The sequence below is a fragment of the Excalfactoria chinensis genome, chromosome 2, assembly GCF_039878825.1.
Source record: "Excalfactoria chinensis isolate bCotChi1 chromosome 2, bCotChi1.hap2, whole genome shotgun sequence".
Lineage (NCBI taxonomy): Eukaryota > Metazoa > Chordata > Aves > Galliformes > Phasianidae > Excalfactoria > Excalfactoria chinensis.
Window position 1 is genome coordinate 132,536,431 of NC_092826.1, and position 13,815 is coordinate 132,550,245.

At 42.1% G+C, this 13,815-nt stretch overlaps 1 protein-coding gene across 5 annotated transcripts in view; it reads right to left on the minus strand.

Annotated features, from left to right (window-relative positions):
• ZMYND11 (zinc finger MYND-type containing 11) overlaps positions 1 to 13,497 on the minus strand; it is a 100,826-nt gene extending 87,329 nt beyond the window's left edge. Inside the window, exon 1 of one of the 5 annotated variants that reach the window (XM_072327555.1) lies at positions 13,225 to 13,497. The gene's annotated coding sequence lies outside the window, so the exon portion shown is untranslated. The remainder of the gene's footprint in view (positions 1 to 13,224) is intronic. The other 4 variants (XM_072327556.1, XM_072327554.1, XM_072327558.1 and 1 more) reach the window with 4 other exon arrangements.
• Positions 13,498 to 13,815: the final 318 nt, after the last annotated feature.

Below are 13,815 nucleotides of genomic sequence, written 5' to 3' on the forward strand. Positions count from 1 at the left end.
AAAATAAGAAGCCAGAATTATTCCCAGAATAGGCAGCATGTGGGTTCTGGGTGGCTTTCTTCACTGAAGTAATCCTACCTATTTCCATGAAAAAGGGTGGCAGAAAAAAGCCAACTAGGCATATGCTGCTGAATTGGTAAAATCTGTCTGCCCTACAGACAGGGCTGAAAGGCTGGTTTTCATACATGACAGAAGCTGACTGTTGTTACAAAGGCTCGTGATGGAATTCTCAGTTCTCTTGGTCCATGAAAAATAGGTAAAATTACTTACGCTGGGTTACAGAGGAAATAAAGGACAACAGAATAAGTAATCTATATTGCTAGATAACAGATTAAAAGTTCAATACTATTGTGTGCGCGTGACTTGAAATGAAAAACATTTTTGTTGAAATTCTAAAACAACGCCAAGCCAGATATTCCAAAAAATGTCAACAAGCTCAAAATAAAAATAACCCCAACTTTGAAGGGCGCGTACACCATCCCATCGTACAAACGCCCTCACACAGTACATTATGTGCTACTTTTATTAGCAGTTGAAGTCACATAAAAACAATCACTAACAATGAGAAACATCAATGTTACGACGCACATTCCAAGAGATTTCCAAAACGTTTCCAAACCACTTTTTTTTTCCATTTCTCCAAACAAAAAGAACAACAAAACCCAAAACTCTCCTTTTGTAGACAACTTAGTCAAGATGAGCACAACTTCACTCGCAAGTACTATTCAGAAAGACACTTTTTGCCTTTTCCAAATGAGAATTGTTTATAACTTTCTTCCAAGCACTCCTAATGTCTGTGTCAGATGGGGTACATCTGGGCTGTGCGTGAAGCATCACTAGAGCAGACGTAAGTATTTTTGTAAAAACACTGGGGGAGTTCTTGTAAATATTAGTCTGATACAGTTATGCTGCATGGTTTCATGCTGGATTATTTTCAACTCTGGAAATCCATTCCAGGTTAAAATTGATTACCAATACTCATCCTTTTTTTGTTTTAAATGCAGCTTGCAGCTTTAATACCTCAGAGCTCTGTGAGTTTGTATTTCTACAGAACAACTCCCCACAACAGGATGTGGCTTGGGCACTTTTTTCCACCTACCTGTTACTCTGCAGCAAGCTGTCCCTATTATAATTTAAGCAGAGTTCTGAGACGTGGGGTGGTAAATGATACAACGTGCCTTTGTAGGTGGAACAGGCCGTGTGCAGGTTTATGACTGACCAAATCCCAGCTCTGTGCACACACTGCCATGTAAACGGACTCCCTCTCCCTTGCTGATACCCATGCAAGATGCGTGCCCAAGTCATGCTGTAAAGCTGGATCAAACTGCTATCTTTAGGTGAACTGCATGCTGGGCAGAACGCCAGTCTCTGCTGTTTTGAATCTTATTTTCTTAGAATAACCTTGTAAAAAAAAAAAAAAAAAAAAAAAAAAAAAAAAGAAAAAGAAAAAAAAAAAAAGAAATACAGCTTTAACCACAATACAGACGGGCATTACTTCCTCAACCACTGAATTATGTCCATTTCTGCTGCACAATACATCAAACATTTAACAGCATGCACTACTTAGCAACTTAACTCTTGGTGTACCAGCTTTCTGAAGGAAGTGTATTATAACAAAGCATTTTCAAACCATTCCTCTTCCCACGATCCTCTTCTTGTGCCCTCCAGATCTACTCAGTTTTCACCTCTCATTTCTCTCCATCAGCCTTTTGCTTCCTTCTTTCACACTTCCACTTTATGGATTACATTCTTTTATTTTGTAAACTCTGAGAACCCACCTCTCCTATCAACCCTATGTCTGAAAGTGCTACTTTGTAATTTCTTTGTACCCTATCATGTCTCACTACATTAGTTCATGCACAAATACTGAAGTGGGGATTTTTCTCACTTGTTCAGCCTCTGCTGCTAACTTGTAAACTGCCAAGTAAATATGTGTTACTATGTAAATAAAAGCAAACTTCAGATGAAACTGGTCAGAAATGTGGGTAATCAGAATGCAAGTACCCCAAACTGGGCTGGGACACGAGGCATCCTGACTCTTGTTAGGATTAACAATTTCACGAGTCAAAATCATAACAACACAAACATATTCTTCCAACACAATTTCAAAGCAGTACAGTATAAGCTATTCCTTTCCCATCACCAAGTGTACCTGCCAAGGGTGCAGGAGCCTCATTAACAAACACCTGCACTGCAGCTTGCTGTAGACCAAGATGCAGGGAATGAAGGTCATCATTGGAATGCAAGGCAAACTACAGCAATGCAGAGCATGGTGCCAGAGATGTGGGTGCCTGCAACCACAGTTACAGTTTGCTCTCCACAATTAATTTCATTAATTCAATTGAATTCTGAAGTAAAGCTCAAACACAGCGCTGTAATTTCAAACTGTCAAAAGCTCTTGTGCTTCCTAAGGTCAGTGATGTAGACATGAACAGGTCTGAGACCTCTGCAACCTTGCATTTCACTGTATTGATCCAAATGATGACTACCTGGCTATCACACCCCAGGAAGGTGACCTGGGCTGCCATCTCACCGCCACCCTAAACCCCGGTCACAGAGGTGGGACAGCCCACACTGCCACTAGCAAAGAGCACATGCCCTTGAAGCACCTTCCAGTAGATATCTTCAGCTCCCCAAAAATCCACAAGGATGTCAAACTGCAATAGACTCCTTGCTCCCATTATCACTCAACTCACATTTTCCTTTGCCATAGAGATTATGTTGTGTGGCTTTTTCTTACTTTAACTTGCTGAGTTACCCTTCCATGACCAAAGTCACTGTCAAGAGGCAAAGAACACACAGTATGGGCACAGCATGTTCATCTGAATTTGCTGCCTATGCAACATTCTCCCCAAAGCAAGTACAAACATCACATCCTCATTTAAACTGCCTCACTACACTTGGCCGGGGGACAGTATTCGTAACAACCTTTAAATTCCTCATCTACAGTCCGACCCCTAATGTGCACAAACTGTGTAATACGTGAAGGAATCACAACCTACATAGCTCAGATGAAAGCAAGACAAGAAGTTGTACCAAAACTGTCATACATGGTTGTAATGAAGCACGTGAGCTATTAAAATAGAGCATTAAACCATTCAGTATTTTGCTTAGTAAGAGCACACAACAACAAACAGCAACTGACACACACTCCCATTTAGAACATCTCTGCTGAAGGTACAGTATTTAACACAACTATACCCACTCCTTTGATTCAGTTTTGAGCATACATCAAGAATGCACAAGGAAATGCCAAGAGATGCAGGAGGGGATAAGCATCTCTGGACTCTTAAGCTTTCACTTAAAAGAAGCCCACATTTGTATAAAACTTTACTTCTTTCTTGTTCCACCTGCATTACAGCAAACTAAAACAACACCTCAGAAGAGCATGAACTCTTCATTCCTGTGGGGAATTAACTGAGAAGCACAAGGATGGTCCTTTATAAGCCACTGTTGCCAAGCACACTACTGTCAGAGAATCTACCGTCTCTTTTTATACAGTATGCTGGCCTATTGCCTATTGAGGTTTATTTCATTGGGAGTAGCTCCCTCTGAAAACACCAGACACTTGAGAGCATCACGTCTCTGTTGTCCTCTTTCCACTGCCACACACCACTTGTTGCCACATTTCTTCCCTTGTTATGTATCTAGATCATTGTGCCCCTACCATAGCACAATAGCAGCACTTACGGTCTAGGAAATTAGTTTCCTCCTGCTGCTGAATACAAAAAATAGGCTTTTCTCACCTTTTTTGTTTGTTTGTTTTTGCGTGGTGGTATTTAAAATTAAAGAAGAAGCCATTCTTAGAGGTGTTTTTAGATTTAGAAAGTTACTTACGATGATCATTTTTAAATGCAGTTTTTGTTTTATAACCATGTGTGTTATAAAAATACGTAGTAGCAAGCTGATGCCTCCCTAATTACATGACTTCATGCTGCAGAACTCTGTGTCTTAAAGCCAAACTGCCAAGGAAGATCAAAATAATTTCTCTTTTTGTTTGATTCTGTGAACAATTTTTTTTCTATTTAGACCACGTACAGAAAAGAAATATATATTTCATGATAAGACTATGAATTCCACTGTGTTTTCCTTTATACTGTTACATGGTAACAGAAATATTTTATTGCTCTTTTTTTTCCTTCTCCTCTTTCTGCAGAAGTGCCATTTAGAAGCCAATAACCCAACGATATCACAGAACTCCTCGACGCTGCCCAACAGTCAGATGACTGAGCTGCAATGTGATTAAATAATCTGATAGATCAATGAATGCAGCATGAATTAAAATGGCTGCAAGCTTCTCGAAGCAAGAGATCAGAGATCCAAGGAAAGGTTTAGCTTACTTTTTGTATTTCAAAGAACTGTAACCATTTATTTGAAAAAAAAAAAAAATACATGAAAATCCACACGTGTCCCTAGGAGAAATAATGCAGCATTGCTCTGATACACGGTGAGCAAACAACACATTTTTATTGTCAAAAATCAGCCTACATTTTGCAGTTCTTATACTGAATAACCTCATTCGAGGAAAATGCGATCTCTGCTCAAGATACATCACAACGCCAGGATCTGGTCCAGAGTGAACTGTTATGTCACGCGTGAAGATAATGAACGTTAATTTGAAATAATGTTCTTTCAACTCCAGCCTTTCTTTCTTTCTTTTTTTTTTTTCATACAATCAATCAGGCCTGAAAATGTGTGCATGCGCTCTCCCCCTCGCACTCTCTCTCACTGTCACTCACACATAGACACTTCATTATATATTCTCATTCCCAGACAGTCGGGAGGAAATTTTCTGCAGGTGAAACCAATATTGCACCCCTGAAGTCGGTGGTACTTCACCATACTATTTTAACAAAGTAACCCAATTGTGCTGCGTATACCTGCACTTCCACCTAATGCACATCTCACCCAAATTCTCTTTCCTCCTTTCATACGTGTATTTCCCAGCTCAGCAGACAACCACCAGGGCCTTGCATTAACTCACCCCTCAAGGTCTCTTATCTCCATCAAACGCCGCATGAGCAGGCAGGTACACGTGGCTCTTTCCTACCACTGAGGGAGGAGCTCTGGATAAATACCAGAGAAAGAGCGCTGCGGAGGAAGGCTGCGAGGCATTCAGAGGACAGAACAGGCTTGACCCAAAAAGAAGCAGGCTTTAATGTCATTACAGCAAATGTTCAGCTATTATATAAAAGAGAATTTGAAATACTCAAAATGAGTTTTGGAATAAACACGATTTTTGCTGCGTAATACAGAAACCAAGATCTAATTATTGCAGGGGAACAAAGTTCTCTATAACTTCCTCCTACATCATAAAATTGGTGATATTTGGCTCCTTTCTAGGAGACACCTGAGATTTGCCTCCAGCCACTGCCAGACTCTATAGCAAAACACGCCAATTTGTTTAAGAAAGGCAGTTTTCATGGAAGAGAAGCCAAGCTGAAATTTGGACACCATTTCTTCCCCCTGGCCCAGCTAACCCACTAGCCTGGCAGAGCATTTGCTGCTCTGTACCTGGGCACACCTGGACTCAGAGCTATCTGTACCTCTGCTTACTTTCAGCTGGTGACTGTTGTCATTTTCTGTGCAACTGCAAGGGACAGAAACCTTTTCATCTGATTGAAAACTACACCTCTTTAGAAGTTAGAGATTCGAGTTAGGCTTACTGTTGGACAATCTGTAAACAGGTTACTCTTATAAATCTTCCTTCAGAATTACTGAGACAAAAATGGCAATGTGGATCAGAAAATCTAATAGCACCGGCACCTAGAGGTACCTGACCAATAATTTGTATTACCCAAAAAGCACAAACTGAACAGGAAGAGAAGCTCTCGTGTGGAATAAGAAAGAAGTTGAGAGTATGCTTCTGAATTAAGAGATCCCTTCTGGGAGCCAGTGAGTGGAAAATGCACAGGAAAAGGAAGAATCTTTCTTAGGAGTATTTCCTGTAAGCTTATTTACAACAGGTCAGTGCAAGAGGTGATGACAACAAAGCTACGAAACAGCAAGATGCAATTACTGGACTGATAGCAGCCAGGCTTCTTGCTTTACAGCAGCCAGTCTGAAACGCCCCCAGGTACACATCAGCACCAGCCCAATTGCAAACCCTCCTTCAACAAGTCATGTCAGTGAAATAAAACAATCTTTAAAAATAATAATAATAATAATAATAATAAATTAAAAATGAAAAGATTTTAATATTTACAGCAGCTTTTAATTAACCTGACCTGATGTCCTAGGCAGACTAAGAGGTCAATGGGAATTACTGCTGTGTGAATGTACAACTCCTCTCACCCACAACCACACTGAGCTACAAAAAGTTTCTTACTTAGAAAATGTTGGTATTGAAGCCATATTATTCGGCATGCTACGTTATGTTCAAACATCAGCATTCACAAGAAAGATGACTGACACTGCAACTCCACTTCCCAAGGAAAGGTTCCTGCAGTTGTTTCTTAGGAATGTCCTAAAGCCTCAACTGTGTTTATATGAAGCTAAAAATGGTGCTGGACTGGTTCCTGTGAAAATGGCTGATAATGATCACATTTCCTCTTTTACCTATTTCTTTTACTTATAATTAAGTCTTGATATCTCACAGTCTGCATGTTATAGAAAAAGTCACTAACAGAAAAACGTTATCTGTATTTCCTCTGTTTGGCTCATGGATACTGTAAATTCCTTCAAGAATTCACATGTACGTAGGAAACTGCCTTACCTTCAATGGGAACAACCAGCAGTGCAAAATTCAGCACGTACAAAAAGCAGTATTCATACAGCTGGTATCAATAGGCATGAAAAACTCAAACATGACACAATATTCCAGTGAAGTATCCAAAATAGAATATTACTTAAAATTATACAGACAAAATGAAGTGCAACTGCGGTCTTCCTTTAACACAGGAGTTCTAAGTAAAGATTTAAGTTTAAAAAAATATGAAAAATAAACTTGATTGATCAGTGTGCTCCAAGGCTGACGCGTTCTTATGTCTGTCTGAAAGAAATGCTCATATGACCAAGGTCTCCATCATCATATTAATGTTAATCTCCCAGTAACGATGAATTTTCTGCAGCGAACATCATCAATTTTCATCAGTGAACAATCAGTGGCCTATGATTACATTTTATGAAATAGCTATTCTTTTGTTTTGATCTTGTACAATTTTGAACCTGAATCTTAAGCAATTTGCTGTGGAGAAGGGACTGGGCAGGAACCTTGGGCAGCTCACCCTGCAGCCAGTGGCAACTCAGAAGGTCCTGATCTCACGATTAACAAATGACCCAAAGGAAAATCAGAGAGACCAAACTCTGTAATTTTGAGGTAAATTTCCCACTTGTTGTATGTGTGAATGTGTGCACTGTGATGTTATGCTGCAAGGCACAACACCTTCTCTTTGGAAGTTTCCCTTTACTGGCAGCACCAAAAAACAGTAAAAAGGCATGATCAGCCATGGCAAATGTGTCTGCTACATGGTTTCTGAGTGGAGAAACATCTGTAATTTCAGTTATTTGTAGATGAGAGGATCTCTTAGTGAACACTGAACATTGTCTGAGACTTAATAGAAATGACAGCATTCTAACAAAGATATAGCTCTCTTGTCTCCTAGACCTTGGTGAAGATTTACTGAGCAATAAACATATCTTACATCCTTCCAATTTATTTTTCTCTGCCTATTCTTTGTAGCTGCTTTGGGATTCCTCTGATCCTTTTCCCACAACACCATTTTGCCTCACTTTGTTGCTGCTCCAGAAGTTTCCAATAAAAAAGTAACACTGTAAGATAAGAGACACTGACCAAGTTAGGGAACTAAGTACACTATCCCAACCTGCTGCTCCCATCCACCTATGTTGAATGGATCAGATAATAATGTCACCACAGAAAAAGTGAAGGAGAAGTTATTGGTATTTTGGCAGGTATGCTCAACTTTACTTTTTTGGCCAACAACTTTCACAAACACTGAGGCAAAAAGTATTTATTATTAATTTCCTTTAGGCAATATTGCAATTGACGGTTGGCATGAAGAGTCATAATTATTGATTTACAATGTTTATTCTGCAATTATACTACTCGCATATAGTAGGAAGGTATATTCAAAGCCATTCTGACAGCTGTGGCACCAGGAACAATACTTGCAATTTTAGATCTTTATGTAATTTTGAAATCCTGTGCTCTTGCCATTTTAACCAATAATGTATTTTCAATTCAAATTATATGTCTCTATACTTATCTCACAGCACAAACTGCATTTCACTGACTGAAGTGGAAAATGTGAGATTAGAATGATAAAAAATAAATAAATCAAAAAGCGTTTCTGCATACGAAACTCTCAATAACAACACCCTGGATTTATCTGTGTTGTGGAGTTATAGAATCAGTCTTTGACAGGATATTACCAAAGCCCCATGACCTAAAATTAGATGACATGAGCATTAACTTGGATTCATGGTCATGTCACAGTGCCCCACCACCGTGCCTGCTGTCATCTGCCCACAAGACTAAAAGATCTTGCTTGTCTCAAAGGGAACAAAACAAAATCTAGACATTAAAAATATGAATGAAACTTCCTTGAGACACAACAAGGAAGATTAGCCCTTAGTTCTGTGAGGTTTTATATCTTAAATTGGTTCACCTTTAATATCTTCTGTATTTTAAGAACTTGATTGCAGCCATCTTATATCAATGTGTACCAAACCAGATACTGAAAAAAATGGGTCCACCACAGCCCTGGTCTCCCAGAGCGAGGCATGCAGACAGGTCTCTGAAAACAAGTTCTAGGTGCCACATGGACTCACATGCTCAGTTAGAGGCCTACACTATATCATATATACCATACACAGCTATTCCACTATCTACCAGTCCATGCTCACGTTAGCCATACTATATCCAGGAACAAAGGTCTTTGGAGGAACATTTTTCCCACTATCTAAAGACAAATTTGAGCTGTATTTAAGAATAAAAAAAAAATTTAAAAAAACAGACTGAATCCTTACAACGTGCTGAGTATTACTTAAAACTTTGTAGGAATGTAAGGGTTAACTTTTAAAGAAATTTCTGCAAAATCGAATCATTACCTCATCGCATAAACTACCTATTTTGCAGGCTGTACTCTCCCAACTGGCAGATTAAACCTTAGAACAATAACCCAATTATGAGCTAAATTTACATTCAACTGATCAAAAATCATCTAAAAGCTGACAAGAACAATCTTTGTTCACAACACTTAGCGCAACCAACTCTGACAGACTAAAATACATGAGCTATATAAAAGATGACATATGTTGCATTGCCCAACTACCAAGGGCACCACGCTCCAAGTACCATGGGAGTGTTCACCACATCCTGAAACTTACTTAAAAAAAAAAAAAAAGAAGTCTTTTACACATATGGCCAGTGATTTTGAACAGCTCAGCATTTTATGAGCTACGTTTATCACTGGTATGTGAGCCACACATACTTTGGATATATATATATATTTTTAATAGTTCTACTTAGTATTTACAACAACCTACAATACGGATAAAAGCCCTTTTACTGACATGTATACCACTCTGAAGCTAGATAAAAACACTTCAATCAATGTAAGAAGCAAATCAGAAGTTTCCTTAAGCCATCTGCTACAAGGAACTCTTGTTCCTCTTTCAGATCTTTTATCCTGAAGGGATTCACTGTCTGAAGCTCTTAAAAACTCCCAGAACTAAATGCTCTGTAGCATTGTGGAGGGCAGCAAATATTGAAAGCTAGTTGAACAAGATTCGTAAACTCAACTGATGGAAGACAGACAGCCAATTCTAAAGTAGTTCTTATTCCAAAATTCTCCCTGATTTTCAAACTGTGTGAAACAAGACATTTTTCTGACAGACTAGACAATGCAGATGTTTACATGGAGGGCCAGAGACATACAATTAAGAAAACACCTTCAAATATTGTCTTTTATCTTGCTGAAGTATTTCATCCTAATTCAGAGGTGGTAGCTAACACAGTTCAGAGGATCCCATGCTGCAGTTCAAAAAAGCCTAGATGTAGTTTGAGCCACTTCAATGCGACTTTAAAGATGTATCTGCTGTCCACCCACCTCCTCTTCTCTTCCAGGAGCACCACGTCATGAATAGTAACCAACAGGCTGTACTGTCAATAAGGGGAAAACGCTGAACACACTTCACAACCTTTCACTATTTCATTTGCACTTGATACAATGTTAGGCTGAAAAGATGGTCCAGGTTCTTTCCCCATCAAAGCCTCAAGTCTCCCCCTAAAAGTTCCTCCTCTCTGCTATAGAGGCAGGTGGACACCCAGCCACCTGAACACTGACTGCATGCAGACCTCCCAGTGCCTCCAACACAATGGACACAGGACCACATTACAGCAAACAGTCTGGCACTTACACACACTGTGAGCACAGTGATCACAGACAGGAAATTCATGTTGCTTCAGCAGCATCCTATTTTTCCTAAAAAGTTCAGAAATACACTTTTGGCACATAATGTAAAGGGCCAAGGCAAACTTAGCACACCGACAAAGATTAAATGCTCTCACCCAATACCTGCACACTCAGAACTCCAATTACGTTTTGTTTATCATGACTTAATTTCCATCATGCAATTCAGTTCATAAGAAGTCATTTTTCTTCAGGTAAAGAAGTGTTCCAGAAGACTCCCTCTGTCCTTGGGTGCTGCCTCTGACACCACATTGCAGGTGCCTCTCCATGACCGCACAAACCACAGCACAGCCAACAATCAGCCATCAATACAGTAATGTTTTACTCCATTCGTATATCCAAACTCACAATCAGAAGGATGAAGTGCTCTCCGCAGTACTACCTACCCCATCCTGCCCCCCACTGCATATCTGCAGGACAGAGAATGTTTGTTACGGCACAAAAAAAGCTGGCAGTAACCAACAATCCACACAGGGAATTATTTTGAGGGTACTTTCACTTTTGTATCGAACAGCAGTCAGCAAGTAGCTGACTTCCCTAAAGGTGTTCTGTAGCAGGCTCTGAACGTTGGTAAGATTTAGAAGAAAAAAAAAAAAAAAAAGAAAGAAAAAAAAAAAAAAAAAAAAAAAAAAAAAAAAGAAGAAGAAAGAAAAACGTGTGGAAAGATGCCAGGTTCTTCCCACTGAAGGATGAGGCCTAAACAGACCAAAGGACTACAATCTGAACCACAAGCCGGCACTTCCACTCCCACCCTAACCCCAACACCTGTCCCAGTGCTCACCCTAGGTCAATTCAGCAATTTTCTACCATGAATTACAGTAGAAGTGCAAGAAAAGAAAACAAAACAAAGCATCACTGAGACAAGAAAGCATTTTCTACCTTTGGTCCTCTTCACTGCACCAAGATCATATAAAACTTCTTCACAGCAAACAGTAATACTCCTGTGGTACAGACATTGTGGTAGACGATTCAAGGACGTTACCTAGCAAATTATGCAATCATAAAACCAACCAGTGCCAAATTAAAGAGTTTCTTTCTTAATCCCTTTTCCTCTCCTTAAGTCACCCCTTGCTGCAGCACCTGCACTTTCCACTTTTGCAAACAAACAAACAAAAATAATATATAATCCCAAATTAAACTTGCTGCTTTCAGGACAGGACCGAAACCGAGGCACAAAGTTTTCCAACTCCTTAATATTTTACAGGAGGACTTTTCTCCGTCACACTGGGAAGGTCAGGAAAGCTCCTGATCATCCCCGCCATGGGAAACCCCCCTCACACACGCTTTCATCTTTTCCTCATAAAAGAAAGGCTACGGATAGGCCTCTGGACAATCCCCGCGGCTGGGGATGGAGGACAACGCCTCAGAAAGTGAACAGAAAGGAGTTACGCAGAGACAAGGCTTAGGGGAACGGGGGGCGTGCCTAACAAACAACATAAAAAACCAACAAAAATGCCGCCAAAAGCAAGTCTAGGTTTTTTCCTTAAGCCCGACCGCCGAGGCCCGCGGGGCCTTATCACACCGGGCGAACTATTTCTGGAGGGAGCGCGAAGGCTCCGCACGGCCATCACAAGCGACGGGGGTGGGGGAAGGGGGAGCGCAGAAAACGGGCCGCTCGTCTCTACCCCGGGGCGGATTTGTGGCCTCGGGGATGCGCTGGAGGCCGGGCGGTGCGGACCTTACAGTCGAACCCCCGCCTGTCCGCTCGGCTCCATGGCCGTTCTTGCCGCGGAGGCGGTTCAGCCCTCCCGCAGCAGCCCGGAGGCATAAGGGCCGGGGCTCCGAGTTCACCCCCTTTCTCGTCCCTTTCTCCTCCCCAACCCCGCGGGGAAGGGGAGCCGTGGTCCCGCTCCCGGCCTGCGAGGAGCCGCCGTCTCTCTCGGCGCTGTCGAGCAGCTGCCATTACTCGGGCCGAGACCCGTCCTCCGAATAGGCATCCCCCATCTCAGCGAGGAAATGCGGGGGTTGTGGGGTAGAAGTGAGAGAAAGGGAGAAAGGAGGGGAGCGCGGCGAACAGAGCGGGCGCCACGCGTGGGGGAGCGGAGCTGAGGAGCGGCGGGGCCGAGGCCGGGCTGCGCCACACCCCGCTCGGCCTCGCCTCTCACGCGAGTCCCCGGCTCCTCCGCACCCTGCAGGCCCGCGCGGAACGCCGCGGGAACGTTTCTATGTGTCCCTCTCCCCACCACCCATCGACTCCCGGCTCTGCACGGACCGGTCCGGGAGGGCTGCAACTCGGGGAAACCGCCGGCTTTTGGCGGCCGAAATACGAGCGGGGAAGGTGTAGGGACAAAAATAATCGCCGTTAATAATCACACGCGCTCTGCCGCCGTCCCCTTCTCCTCCTCGATTTCCAAGCGGGCTGCGATAATCCTTCCCACTCCGAAAAATATTATCTATATACATACATACATATATATATAATCCCGCCTTCCATCCCCCCACCCCCCGCGGCCCCACACATTTTATTATTAAGTATAATTGCTCCCCCCTCCCCATATGCTCCCCCACGGGGCAGGATTGCCCCCTCCCCTCGTGCCCAGCCCTTCCCCTGTCCCCTCTCCCCCATCTCCTTGGAACAGTGTGTACATGATTTTGTAGTTTTTTTAAGGCGCCATGTTTATAATCCTCCATCATATTAAAAAAAAATCCACCCAGCATGAGACGCAGTGCCACGAGCACCCCAAAGCCAGGGAGGCAGACACAGAAATATCCACGGGGCTGTAAATTCAACACCCCCCCCCCCTCCCGCACACACACACCCCTCCTTGCCAGACTCAAAAGTCTCTCTCACCTTGTGCTGCTGCCGCTGCTTCTGCTGCTGCAGGGGGGGCGAAGTTAAGCCAGGGGAAACTTTTCAATCCCTTCCCCAGGCCGCTGCTGCCTCCTCCTTCCACATATTTTTCCCCTCAGAGTTTTATTGTGTCTGAATTTTCTCTCTCTCTCTCCTCTTCTGTCTGTCCACAGTTCAGGTTTCTGGGGTAAACAGGGTTTAGGATGGTGCTAGGGATATTTGGGAGAAGGAGAACTCTAGTGGTGTCTACTGGAGTTGCTGTTTGTTTCTTTTATTATTTTTTTTTATACACGTGAAGCAGATCTTTAACTATTTATTATAAATGTATTCTATCACGCTGTTAGTTCTAGATCCTCTCTTAATGCAGGGGAAATATGTACCAGTTACCCGACTCTGCTACATGCCAGTTCCTCTTATTGTGAAATCCAACTTGGAAAAATAATGGAAAACATTTTCAAAAGTGGATATTCATCTCGAGCAACAGAAACTAAAGCACACGGAGTCATTGTTCTCTCCCAGAACTGGCTGGCTGTATGTTCAAAGCTGTGGATCTTTCACTGCAGGATTAGGAGTTCTATAGTACTATGAAAT